Below are 14,666 nucleotides of genomic sequence, written 5' to 3'. Positions count from 1 at the left end.
TTTTCAGGCCTTCTGGTTAACAAATGTGCCTGCAGTTATCATGGTTTCACATGCAATAGTTCTAAGTGTATTCACAAGTTATATGCATATTCGAGCAATTATTTGATTGTGTCTTTTTGTGTAATCAGACATGGTCCACTATAAAGGTCCGAGGTCTTGTTCTGCTGTGCAGTCTTTAACCTTAACTCTTACTTTGCTTTCCTGAATTCTTTTGCTTAGTTTTCCTGCAGTTCAGTGTGCTGATAAAGACTGATAAAGTGGAGAAGGCTTTGGGAAAAACAGATTAGTGCTGCCCTTGTGGCAAGGTAGTTCAATCCAGTCTGACTAAGTCTGTCTCTCTCTTATGCCAGAAATCTTAACTGTTAACCCAGGGTCTTCAGCACAGTCTCTACACCAGATAGTGAGGAATAGTCTTCAACAAGCCTGGAATCTGGGAACCAGGTACCTTAAGCTTTAACAAAGGGAATTGACCATTGAGGATGTGACTGTTTTCCTTGTCCCAAACTTATCTTCTTCACTGGACAAGGCCTTTTTAGTGACAAGAATACATCTGACTAAAACAGCCTCAATGCCCACTGAGCACTTAAAAGAAAGAGGTTCATCATTAAAAGCTCACCTGCTGTGCCAGCTAGGGTTGCCTTTGCTTCCTCAGTCTTTTTCTGATGAGATTTCACTTGCCAGTGATTAAAATTCAGATGACCTTTCTGCTTCTCATTGTCCCAGCCTCGGGCAATATGGACCCACAGTAAATGAACCTGACTTTTCAACTAAGGGAGGAGTCCAAGAAAGCATCCCCAACCATTCCCTGCATTTTGTCCTTAAAGACCATTCAGTGTTACAAAGGAACACCTCAAAATTACTAACACTGACTCGCACAGCTCTCCTCAAAGGCCCTCCACATAGGTTTATCCTCCTTGAAACCTAACAATGCTATACCCCTCCGCCCAGCTTATCCAAAAAATTGATTCATAATAGTCGAATGGTGCCAGACTTCCACTTTGCACTCACAATTAACTCCTCCAAACTGCAGATTGCAGGTGGACAGGTGCAAATTTAAGGATTTACACCCATATAAAGGTGAATTCTGCAATGGCCAAAAGTTTTGGTAATTCCATTTTTGCCAGAGAAGTCAATGCTATCTTCAGGAATCTCCTAACCAGTGGTTCTCAGCATTTTTGGATTTCTGACTCAAAATGGTCCAAATTATTGTGGGAAAGAAATAATGGAAGTAGTGAAGTGAATGGAAAATGATGTACTTTTTTGTTGTGTACCAAGCAAATATGCTGTCACCTTTGCCATGGTGAAGGCTCATCATGTTATTTCTATACATTTCTGCCTCTCATTTGTATGACAGCTTTCATGCCATCAATTGCTGTTTGGCTTTCTTTTGGAACTTAGGCCCAGATTTTTAAAGGTAGTTCGGCATTGCCGCATTCAGCATTAAAATGCCTAACCGAATTAGGAGACTAAATCCCATTATCTGTCAATGGGATTTAGGCTCCTAAGTGCCTAAATCAGTATTGCAAATGAGATTTAGGCTCCTAAATCATCTAGGCGTTGCAGCACTGAACACAGCAAGGCCTAAATACATTTAAAAATCTTGGCCTTAGTCTTTTGGTGACAGGAAACACTTGAATGAGGATACAGCAGACAATTTTTATGATCCTTTGGTATATGTCAGGAATATATAGTTCTGGAAAACAGTGTCTGTGATATTCTGTCATGTAATGATTTTGTGGATTATCTGTTAACTTGGTCTTTCAGATCTAATATAAATATGCTTCATGTTGTGGTCCAGGAAGTGGTAGTCCTAGTTAGCATTCATGCTGTGTATGTCCAAGTGAGGTAAAAACTTAGAAGGCAAATCTCTGTTTGCCAGCCAGAATAGAGAATTTTGAACAAAGAGCGTACTTATGTTTGGCTAAAGCTAGGGGGCTAGCTATTGGCCGAGCCATGAATTATCTAGGGGACTAGCCACTGGTTGAGCTGTGAACTAGCTGGAGGCGGGGCTAGTTACTGTGTTGAATTCTGGGAGTGTGTGGATCTGGAATACAACTTTGCAGTTCTCTAATAACCAGACCTAAGTGGCAGGCAGAAGAGAATTGGCAATTAGACACATTAAGCTATTCATGAGTAGATATCCATATGGATCCCTTACAGGAGGATTTCAATATCCAACTGAGAAGTATTAGATCTGTGGGAGACCCAAAGGCCATGGAAGGAAATAAAGATTCTTCCCCTGACGGATATTTTTTTTTAAATTTTCAAGGCAGTGTGAATTGTCATTTTGATGTATTCAGAGTTATTGTATCATAATATATGGAGATATACTTACCTTATAGAGCTGGAAGGGACTCTGAAAGGTCATTGAGTACAGCCCCCTGCCTTCACTAGCAGGACCAAGTACTGATTTTGCCCCAGATCCTCAAGTGCCCCCCTCAAGGATTGAACTCAAAACCCTGGGTTTAGCAGGCCAATGCTCAAACCACTGAGCTATCCTTCCCCCAAGAGGGATCACTGACCTGCCAACTCCAGTTAAGCACTTCAATCTCATACAGCCCTTGTGCAGCTCTCAAACTGAGAATACATTATGTGGCAAGTATATGGCATAGCTGAGCACCTTTGAGGTCATTTGTTTGCTCTGCTATCCTTAATTGCCCTCAATGGTCATTCTGGGGCAGTGCTGAATGGGCTAGAATGTTTGAATACCAAGTTCAGCTGACTTGTCTTTTCTCTGTATCTCCAAAAAATACATAAGTATGAGGCCATTGGCTCTGTAAGTACACCTTCCCCTGGTATAAATCATCCTTCACATCTTCAAGACAGGTTTCTATTAGTAGGGTGGCTTTTCCCACAATGTCCAGTACACAGAATTCATGCATACATACCAGTTAACTATTACTTTTCAAGGACTCAAGACATCACCTTGAACAGTGCTTTGTTACCATCTGGAGGGAGGCGGGCTCTTTTCATGTCTCTAATATAAATATGTTACACACATTATTAAAATCATCCAAATTTATAGACTGATAAAATCAGGCTAGATATGGCCATCACAGCATGTCATTTTAGTAGTTTTCATAATTCAAGTATTTTTACTGGATTGGAGTCCTCTTTGATTTGTTGTTTTACTGGCATTCATATCAGTTGATATTACTGGAAGTAGGTTTCGTACTGCTTCTTCATGCCAAAAAGTTGGCTTATTACCATCCCCTGCATATATTTATAACCCTGTAGCTACTTTCATTAATAGCAGAGGCTCAACATTTCTGTAGAGTGAAAAAATGGCCACAAAGGAAACAATCACAAAGTGCTTTGGGAGCAAATCTGTAAAGCAGTTTATCTGTTTCACTTCTTGGTATACATTATGGGGGATCTTTAAAAAAGGATATATTTACCTTACCATGCTATAAATCCTTCATTGCTGTATTATATTCGAAGTATAGGAAAATGCCACAGTTTATCCGAGTAAAATTAATATTGAAATAAGATACTGTAAATGTTTTAAAGTAGCTCAATGTACTGCAATGAAAACATACATGATTTTCAATAATTTAGGGATTGGAGACTTAAATGAATAGTGCAGATATCACTCATTGTGGACCAGTTTTGAAATGCTATTTCTGAATGCCAGTGGAACAGAATATAGTGTTGATCTAGCTATTATCATGGGTTTATGCTAAGGAAGGAATAAACATATTTTCCTGCACCTAAAGAGAGGTAATGATGGTTGCTTAACTGCTGTAGACTTCTGACATATGATTTACCATAATGTACCTAATGAAGAGGGCAAACTTTTTAATCATCTATGTAAATAGTCATGAACTTGACACTTTTTTTTTATACCCTCCATGTTTTTCTTCCTAAGGTTCATCTTTAGTACCCCTCTTAAAGTTTAAGGGTATGTCTACAGTACGAGAGTAATTCAATTTTACTTAAATCGAATTTGTGGAACCGATATTACAAAGTCGAACGTGTGTATCCACACTAAGGACAGTAATTCGACTTTGTGAGTCCACACTAACGGGGCAAGCGTTGACATTGGAAGCAGTGCATTGTGGGCAGCTATCCCACAGTTCCCGCAGTCCCCGCTGCCCATTGGAATTCTGGGTCGAGCCCCCAATGCCTGCTAGGGCAAAAAATGTGTCGAGGGTGGTTTTGGGTAACTGTCGTCATCCAACCGTCACTCCTGCCCTCCCTCCCTGAAAGCGCCGGCGGGAAATCAGTTCGCGCACTTTTCTGGTGAGTGACAGCTCGGACGCCACAGCACTGAGAGCATGGAGCCTGCTGCGACCATGGCTGCAGTTATGGCCGTTGTCAACACCTCGCACCTTATCATCCACCTTTTCCAGAGGCAGATGCTGAGAAATCGGGCAAGGAGGCTATGGCAGCGCGGTGAGGACATTAAGTCTGAGAGGGGCACAGACCTCTCACAAAGCACGGGACCCCGCGCCGTGAACATCATGGTGGCAATGGGTCATGTTGATGCTGTGGAACGGCGATTCTGGGCCCGGGAAACAAGCACGGACTGGTGGGACCGCATAGTGCTGCAGGTCTGGGATGAATCACAGTGGCTGCGAAACTTTCGGATGCGGAAGGGAACTTTCCTGGAACTTTGTGAGTTGCTGTCCCCTGCCCTGAACCGCAAGGACACCCGGATGCGAGCAGCCCTGACTGTCCAGAAGCGAGTGGCCATAGCCCTCTGGAAGCTTGCAACGCCAGACAGCTACCGGTCAGTCGCAAACCACTTTGGCGTGGGCAAATCTACCGTGGGGGTTGCTGTGATGCAAGTAGCCAACGCAATCGTTGAGCTACTGCTGTCAAAGGTCGTGACCCTTGCAAACGTGCAGGTCATCATAGATGGCTTCGCCGCGATGGGATTCCCAAACTGCGGTGGAGTTATAGATGGAACTCACATCCCTATCCTGGGACCGGACCACTAGGCCAGCCAGTACATTAACCGAAAGGGCTACTTTTCAATGGTGCTGCAAGCACTGGTGGACCATAGGGGACGTTTTACAAACATCAACGTCGGATGGCCGGGCAAGGTTCATGACGCTCGTGTTTTCAGGAACTCTGGTCTGTTTAGACGGCTGCAGGAAGGTATTTACTTCCCGGACCACAAAATAACTGTTGGGGATGTGGAGATGCCTATAATGATCCTCGGGCACTCAGCCTACCCGCTAACGCCCTGGCTCATGAAGCCCTATACAGGCGCCCTGGACACTGAAAAAGAACTCTTCAACTACCGTCTGAGCAAGTGCAGAACTTTTGGACGTCTCAAGGAGAGATGGAGAAGCTTACTGACTCGCTCTGATCTCAGCGAAACCAATATCCCCATTGTTATTGCAGCTTGCTGTGTGCTCCACAATCTCTGTGAGAGCAAGGGGGAGACCTTTATGGCGGGGTGGGAGGTTGAGGCAAATAGCCTGGCTGCTGATTACGCCCAGCCAGACAGCCGTGCGATTAGAAGAGCACAGCGGGACGTGCTGTGCATCCGGGAGGCTTTGAAAGCTAGGTTCCTCAGTGAGCAGGGTAACCTGTGACTATTAAGTTTGTTTAAAGAGAAGCTGAACCTGCCCCCGTTTCTTTACCCAGTTAATGTTGACTATCCTCTCTAGTTACATACCCCGTTCACCCCCTTCCAACACATGTTTAAAAATAAAATAAATGGAACCATTTTCTTTATTACTTTTCGGGACTCTGTGTGTGGGGGCTATGTGACTTTGTGGCGGGGGAAGACGGTTACAGATCCCCTGCTGCGTGGCTCTGTGATCCAGGCTAAGGACCACTGCATAAGATCTCTAACCGCCCTCCCCCGCCACAAAGTCACCTAGCCCCCCCACACACACACACACAGAACATGAAAACCACCTCCCAGACTGACCAGGGTGCCTAGTGACTGCAATGTGCGTGTGACCTTCTGCTGAACCTGCCCCCGTGTCTGTACCCTGGTAAAGGTGACTGTCCTCTCCAATTACCAATCCCCTTCCCCCCCCAAACACACTCTCCTCTAAAAGAACATGACGGAAACAGTAATTAACAGAAACGTATTTTTTATTAGCAACTACACAGTTAGGGGATGACACTGGGACGGGGGCTTGGGTGAGGTGCTTTTGGAGTGAAGGAAAGGACTTATCAAAACTTTGGGAATGAGAGCTGTCTGGTACTTGAGCAGTCTGCAGGGGTGGAGTGACAGTTTTCACGGCCCCTGCCGCCCCTCCTTCTTGGGACTTTGGGTGAGGGGGGTATGGGACTTTGTGGCGGGGGAGGGCGGTTAGAGATAGACTGCAGCGGGGCTCTGTCCTGCAGAAGATCCACAAGGCGCCGGAGCGTGTCCGTTTGCTCCCTCATTAGTCCAAGCAGCATTTGAGTCGCCTGCTGGTCTTCCTGCCGCCACCTCTCCTCCCGTTCAATGTGTTATCGATGGTATTGCGACATGTTCTCCCCCCACTGGGTCTGCTGGGCCGCCTCGGCTCAGGAGCAGCCCATAAGTTCTGAGAACATGTCGTCCCGTGTCCTTTTCTTTCTCCGCCTAATCTGCGCCAGCCTCTGGGAGGGGGATGCCAGGGTAGGTCGGGATACAGTCGCAGCTGTGGGATGGGAAAAAGGGAGTGAATTCCTCAAAAAGATAATTTTTTGTGAACAATGAACATAGTCTTTCTCTGTGAACAAGACCATTCACAGCACCTATCACATGCGCACTCAGGACAAAGTCAAATTTTCGGCCTTCGCATTCAGTGCCTGGGGTCTTGCAGTGGAGATCAGACAAGCGGGGCAGGACAGCGGAGTTCGGGTGGCAGGCTGACATGGTAAGCCGTAGACTTGTGGCTGCTTAAAACTTAAATTATAGCAGTGCCCTCCTTTCACGTTCAAAGCATTGCTCCTAGCGTTGGCCAGTTCCTGCTGCCGGCAATCCGGCAAGCATGAACTCTGCCCCTGTCCCAGCCCCTCGCGGCTGTCCCCGGGAAAGATCCCTGTTTGCTGCCCCTCTCCCGCCTCCACCGCGTGGCTGTAAACCGCCAGTTACAGTTCTGTAAAGGAACAGGCAAGCAGTCCCAATAGTAACATTCCCCTAATTCTAAGCAGGTCACCATGAGCGACATCACTCTGCTGAGGATTTCTGAGACAGAGAAAGAACGCATGCTGCGTGAAAGCCAGCAAAAACCAGGGCCGTATGCCGCCATGCTCTGCAAGGCAATGATCCCAGAGTACTTGATGATAGCCTGGCGCGGAAAAGTTTCCTACCACGGAGGACACAATAAGGCCTCTCTCCCCAGGAACCTCATGCAAAGGCTTTCCAATTACCTCCAGGAGAGATTCGTGGAGATGTCCTATGAGAATTTCAGCTCTATCCCCGGACATATAGACCTTATTTTCCAGTAGCTGCACTGGCAAGGACTAAAAAGTAGAGCGCCTAGGGCAAACTAATCATGAAAAACCCATTGTTACTATTCCTGTTCTGTTCAAAATAAATGGTTACATGTTTAATACACTTACCGACTGATCCTTCCCCTGATTCAGGGTCCGGGTTAACGCCTAGGGACGGTTGGTAGGGGATCTCTGTGAGGGTGATGAAGAGATCCTGGCTGTCGGGGAAATCAGTGTTGTAAGCGCTGTTGACTGCCTCGTCCTCCTCATCTTCTTCCTCATCTTCCCCGTCCGCTAACATCTCCGAGGAAGCGGCCGTCGACAATATCCCATCCTCAGAGTTCACGGTCAGTGGTGGGGTAGTGGTGGCGGCCGCACCTAGAATGGAATGCAGTGCCTCGTAGAAACGGCATGTCTGGGGCTGGGATCCGGAGCGTCCGTTTGCCTCTTTGGTCTTCTGGTACCCTTGTCTCAGCTCCTTGATTTTCACGCGGCACTGCGTTGCATCCCGGCTGTATCCTCTCTCTGTCATGGCTTTTGAGATCTTCTCGTAGATCTTTGCATTCCGTCTTTTCGATCGCAGCTCCGAAAGCACGGACTTATTGCCCCACACAGCGATGAGATCCAAGACTTCCCGATCAGTCCATGCTGGGGCCCTCTTTCTATTCTGAGATTGCATGGTCACCTCTGCTGGAGAGCTCTGCATCGTTGCCAGTGCTGCTGAGCTCGCCACGATATCCAAACAGGAAATGAGATTCAAACTGCCCAGACAGGAAAAGGAATTCAAATTTTCCCAGGGCATTTCCTGTGTGGCTGGTCAGAGCATCCAAGCTCGGACTGCTGTCCAGAGCGTCAACAGAGTGGTGCACTGTGGGATAGCTCCCGGAGCTATTAGCGTTGAATTCCATCCACACCTACCCTAATTCGACATGGCCATGTCGAATTTAGCGCTACTCCCCTCATCGGGGAGGAATACAGAAATCGAATTTAAGAGACCTCTATATCGAACTAAATAGCTTCGTTGTGTGGACAGGTGCAGGGTTAATTCGATTTAACGCTGCTAAATTCGACATAACCTCCTAGTGTAGACCAGGCCTTAGAGTTGCTCCCATTATTACCATCTTTAACATACATCCCCAGACCGTAGTGACCCTCCTTCTACTCATTGATGACTGGACTGGACAGCACAGAACTCCTTTCAGAGCTAGTAGGTCCTGCTCTTATGTCGTCCAGTCTTTGTTACAGAGCAACATAAAGAACTCACCTCCTTCCACCCACTCACTACTGCGTTGAACGTGATAACTGTGCACTAGTACCAATTCCAAGAATTGAAATGACAAGATAAGGAATATAGCATTATAGTGCAGGACACTAGCTATTAGGCAGCTGCCTCTGCCACTTCACTCACTTCTGCGGATACGTATACAAGCACACAAATGTTAGTTTTATTTGACTACTTCCTCCCTCCCCCCCCCGCCCCCCAAAAAAGACTGATTTCTAAGAACATCTTTGGAACTAATGTTTCTAACAATACGTTGATTTTTTTAAGTATTGCAATTTAGCATTCCGTGCCCTATCATTATCCATAACTTGAAACCATGTGAGGTACAGAGCTGTAATCTTTACAATTTGTGATTTTAATTGCTAAACTATGTACATCTTTGCAGTAAGCTAGAAGTCAGCATATTTTTAAATAATATTCAGGCTGCACCAGCTGGAGAATTTGATCTCATCACTTAAGCATTTGTAGTTGAAGACTCATAGTATGATTTGCACAGGCACATTGCATCAAACCGCACAGATATGGAAAATTATAAACAAGTTACCCATCAGGAAAATATGCTATTTATGAGAAGATTCCTTTTAGTAAAGTCTAAGATAGAAGAAGAATTTAAATAGACAAATTACTTCAAGAAGTGTATGTTTGCTTTAAGGTAATTGAATGTTTGCTTAGTTGCTGTAAAGTTGAACATTTGATTTAATTTTTCTTTGAAAAGATGAAAAAATATTTGCAGATAATTTATACTATTATGAATAGCCTACAGGAGGTTGCTCTAATACTTGGGGGCAAGGACTGCCTTCTTGGCAGCTGGAGAGCACCAGATCAGGCATTCTCAGTTACTTCCTTCTCAGGGGTAGACTCTATGACTCCAGCCCAGCCCCACACACGGCGTCTGGCAATTGGGAATTAATTTGATGGGTCATTAGATATGTTTTCTCTGACTGACCTACTTTCTAAGGTCGTCAACGGGAGATGAAGAGAGATGCCATGCAGTCCAAAGATTGTCCCCATAAACTCTCAGAAAGAGTCAGAAGGGGAACCCCCAGAGAGAGCTGAACCTGTGGATCTGTTTGATTGGGAGCCCCCTCTCAACCATCTTTTATAATTCATGCTTATAAACAAAATTCTGAGGGGGTGTAGAGGCTGCGAAAAGAATTAAGAAGTATGCAGGCAGCAGCATCCAGATGGTGATCCAGGCACACTGAAATAGCCTTAGTTATGACAGTAACAGCATCCAGCCCCCACAGTAGCATATGCAGGAAGCAGGGAAGAGAACCATAAGTCACCCCTACTGCAAAATCAAATGTAAATAACCCCATTTCTACAGCACATGTGTCTCATCAGAGAATATAAAAATAACCAGGCTGGGCTCTTGTGAAGGTCAGGGGTTGGGTGTGTCTGCTGTTCACGAGGCATAGAGCCTAAAGAAAGGATGAATAGCAGGCTTTGAAAAATATGTCCTCAATTTATTTGCTTGAGGACTAAAGCTATTAGCATAGGGTGAAAATACTGGTACTGCCATACAACTGAAGTCTAACCATACTTAATTTCCACTGACACAACTTCAATCCCCCAAACAAAACAATCTGGCTGAAAAAAAATCACACCTACCCCTCCAATCCTTCTGCCCTCCATTTCTTTGAACGATAGGTCTCCCTTGCACTGCTGCCCCTTGTGCTCTCCTGGGTGCACAGAAGGCCCTAGGCGTCCCAGCTTCTCCTACTTCACCTGGAACCTCTGGATCCTTAGCCACCAACCACACTCCTGTGAAAACAGCCAGGCTCCAGTTGCTCTATTGCTTCTTTTCTCCACCTTTCCTTTTAAAAGAGCAGGAGCACTTGCTTACTGCCTCAATCAATCTTCTCATGGGAGCCTTACCCAATCTGGGGCCCCCTGCCACCACAGATTTTGCTGCTTCAGTGAACTGGCCCTGGTGCAGAAAGCGCTACGCAGCAGATGAGCAATCTGGGATGGGGGCCAGAATTCTCTTATAACCACCACAAGCCAGAATGTTTATTTTAAAGCAATTCTAAATGGAGGCTCAGTCCAGTTCTTCTCTTCTGCTTGGAGTCTACACAAGGACAGAAACCCCAGCAGATCACCCTCTCCTGGAAGGGAGACACAGTATTCAGATACTTGGGAGCATGTGTTGGTCTTCTGTGCTGCAAAGCTGGACGGGGTAGGAGATTGAGACCAACCTTTCATCTGGATATATTGACTTGCTTTACAGTCAGCTTATCTCATAACTTCAGGTTTGTCTACACTGGGAAAATGAGTGGTATTTTAAAATATGTTATCCAACACATTTTTAAACACCATTTTGCCACAGGATTGTAGGTAAAGATAGTTAAGTTTAAAAAACATGCTACCTGGTCATGGTTAACTGTTCGAGGGGAGTGAATGTTAGTCAACACAACTTTAAAATACCACCCATTTTCCCAATGTACACAAATGGTTTCAAAGGCTGTGTATTTTTTTCCAGGACTCAACTGAACTTTCACATATAAATCAAGATGCTTTAATCCAAACCCTACATATTAGTGTTTGGTACATTGATAGGCAAAGAGGGTTATATACATATATTTACTTTTATTGTCAAGAAGCCTACAGTGGATTTTCATTTTTACCTGTATTGATAGGTGTGAGGTCTGGCATTGGCATTGGCATTGTGGGTACTACAAGTAAATTAAGGGAAAGTTTATTTAAAAAACCCCGAAGAAAATCTTTCTTTAAAGTCTGTAGGATTTCAGTCATTTAGTAAACTGAATGCTATACCTGAAAATAGAAGAACATGCTGATGTAATAATGTACCAATACTCTCCCATTTATTTGGAAGAGATCCCTTTTGAAGAATTAAGCTTTTGAAATAGTTAAGGATTGAAAGACATTAGAGAAAATAAAGTGCGGAAAGAACATTATATTTATTGCCAAAGATTGCTTATAGATCTGTCAGTGATCTTTACATGGTCTTTAAAAAGGAGGAAGGTATCCTACTGACAGATGTTGAAGGCAAAAAGGCTAGAAGGGGATGGACAGAGCCTTGAGGATTTGTCCCCAATTTGACTCCTGTCAAACTGTCTCTCTGACAAGAATGTTTTTTCCTCCAGTTGTAAGCACACTGTCCTCCAGGGGCTGAATAGCTTTCATCATTGCTTGCCTTTGAAGGGGAAGTTGTTGGATATGTGCCAAGTTTAGCTGCAAGTAGGGTAGGTTGAAATGCCATGGAAGAGCGCCAGCTTGCACTTTAACCTGGCAATACTTGGCTTACATTTTCATGTCGTGATAAGGATGGGAAGTGTTTCCTTGCATCATGAACCCTGGTGTTATGCAGTTGTTATATGTATTCTTTAATTCCAGTGTGAAAACTCTATCTTGGATGTTGGGTTTTTTTAATTGGGAAAGAGACTAATAAAAAAGAAAAGGTTACAAATCTGAATTTTTTTTTAGTTTATTTTAAAAAACAGATTTCGGAAATACTGAGCAATAATCTGGATATCTTGTAACCAAATCATCTACATTTAGGCTTTATTTTATGGGTCTCAGACAGACAGATTGTATTACATATATATGATTCTGTTATTCCACTGAATGGTAGAGATGGAAAAAGAAGTAGCGCTTCTCACTGCCAATGGAAGATTATTCCTGACGGTATGTTTTTTTAGTGCTTACCCCAGTTCAATTTTATATGTCCCAAAAACACAATCAGTTTCCTGAATTGTATAGGGGCTGTTAAGAGATGTTTATGAGAGAGGAGGGTGGGGGGGGGATAGTCTGTGGACGGGCCAGGGTTGGGATTCTCAATCCATTTATTCTCTTCAGCCTGCCTTCTAGCTTTGCCCCAACTTGTCGTTCTGCTGCTCCTATCCCTGCCCTTAACTAGGAAACCATAAAAGGGGTTGGTGGCTTTCAGCGGTGAATTCTTGACACAGATTCTGAAATGGTCCTGCATGAAGAGATAATATGGGTGATTGGCAGTAGGAGGCATTCTACCTGCTCATAGCAGTCCAGAATTCAAACATTTACATAGTGTAGGGTGACCAGATAGCAAGTGTGAAAAATCAGGACGGGGGTGAGTGGGTAATAGAAGCCCATATTAAAAAAAAAAAAACCCAAATATCAGGACTGTCCCTATAAAATCGGGACATCTGGTCACCCTAACATAGTAAGAGAGGGCTAGAGAAGTTGTGAGGGGGGAGACTGTTCTGCGGCTAGGAGTGAGGAGAAGGGAAAGGTGTGAGTGGGAAAGTAGAGGAGACTGGTAGGAGCAGAATTAATTCAGCTTCTGCCCTCACCCTAACGGACAAGAAGGTCAGTTCACCTGTCAAGATCAGTGGGTAGTAATTTTAACTATATACTATTCAGCTCGTGTCCACTATATTTGGTGCCATATTTTGGTCTAATTAAATAAATCCTAAAATCAGTAACCAGCTTTTTAATATTTATGAATATTTTGTCATTTCTGTTATAATTAATATAGTAAATTTCAGTTTTAGAATCAGTTACTTTAATGAAGATGTATAAAATAGCAGTCTTCTTAGGGTTAGTGATGGGAATAGTGCACAACTAGAACTCCAGATTTGATTAAACTGCTTCATATTTATTTGTGTTGTAACTATTGCTAATATCTATGTGACCCTATTCTCCATACTTGTAAATACCTCAATTAAATTACTTCTGCATTAAATAATCCTAATCCTGTTTTTTGTATCCCCGTCCATACCTCCTCACCATATTTGTTGCATTTGTCTGCTCCAGTTCAATCTTAGCTCTAATTTACTTCAATATGAATTATCAAAACTGAAAACAGAATAGATTACCATTGTTGAGTATAACGTAATTATGTGTTGCCAATATGCTCGTCTCTAGATGGACTTCGCTATCAACGTCAGTGCCTGTGGTGTGCACTTGCTTGTATTTGACAATTTTCTTGATTTTAAATTAGTGTGGTGGTGGTGGATGGTAGAACGATAACCTTTTGGTGTCCTGTAAAAGAAATTCCGGATTTGGGTTTTTGTCTGTAATCAGCAGTCCATAATGAAGGAATGTACCAACTTTCAGAATTTTAGCTTACCTATGGCACAGATTGTTAAAAACAAAACATATCTAACAGAATATATATGCATTATTTTCTATCTCTTTGTAATGCACCCAAGAATCCTACAGTGGTCATTCTTAAACACTCTGGGGAAGATAGTGTGCTACCTCTTTATTAATTTCTTGAAACTTTTAAATTGAACTAGGAAGAATGGAAAGCTGATAAATATTGTGCTAAAACAGAGGGGCTGGATTTTCATTTACACTCAGGCACCTTTAAACCACTCTGACAGTACAAAGGAATCTTAAAGTGAATGTGAATGTAATTTACTTCCTCTTTACAGCCTGTTTACACTCTAAACTAGCAACTGACATGAAATGGCTCCCTCTATTGTTTTTCTAACAGAATTACACTTCAGTAAAAAGCAAAGTGTTGCCTATTTCCCATATAGTAAGAATCCCTGTTTTTACAAACTAATTGGGGACTGAGGAGTGTGTAAAGTGGAAAAGGTCTTAAAATTAAGCACTAAGAATTACAGTAGGTACGGTGTATTGTGCACTACATCATTTTCTTCTTGTCCTTCCAAGCATTGCAAAGCAATTTCCAATTCCCCTGAAGGCATCGAAATGTGAAAGAATGTTGACTTGTTCTTCATCTACATGATTTTTGTTATGTGATATCCGCCCTCCCTGCCCTTCTTACCCTTCTCCCCCCACACCCCCACCCCCGAAAAAAAATTAGGAAATTGTTTCATATAAGTGGCCATTTGTAAGATTGGTATTTGTAAAAGTGAGCTTCTACAGCAGTTTCTGCATTTATGTATCAGAGGGGTAGCCGTGTTAGTCTGAATCTGTAAAAAGCAACAGAGGGTCCTGTGGCACCTTTAAGACTAACAGAAGTATTGGGAGCATCAAGTATCAGAGGGGTACTTGTGAGGTTCTTACCCACGAAAGCTTATGCTCCCAATACTTCTGTTAG

General features: G+C 43.6%; 1 protein-coding gene across 2 annotated transcripts in view; it reads left to right on the top strand.

Moving 5' to 3' along the window:
- PIK3CB (phosphatidylinositol-4,5-bisphosphate 3-kinase catalytic subunit beta) overlaps nt 1-14,666 on the top strand; it is a 213,856-nt gene that overhangs the window by 185,403 nt on the left and 13,787 nt on the right. The window lies entirely within an intron of this gene.

This window comes from Terrapene carolina, unplaced genomic scaffold, assembly GCF_002925995.2.
Source record: "Terrapene carolina triunguis isolate 2854851 unplaced genomic scaffold, T_m_triunguis-2.0 Scaffold88, whole genome shotgun sequence".
Lineage (NCBI taxonomy): Eukaryota > Metazoa > Chordata > Testudines > Emydidae > Terrapene > Terrapene triunguis.
Note: the sequence above shows the minus strand (reverse complement) of the source record. Positions and strands in the feature narration are given on the sequence as shown.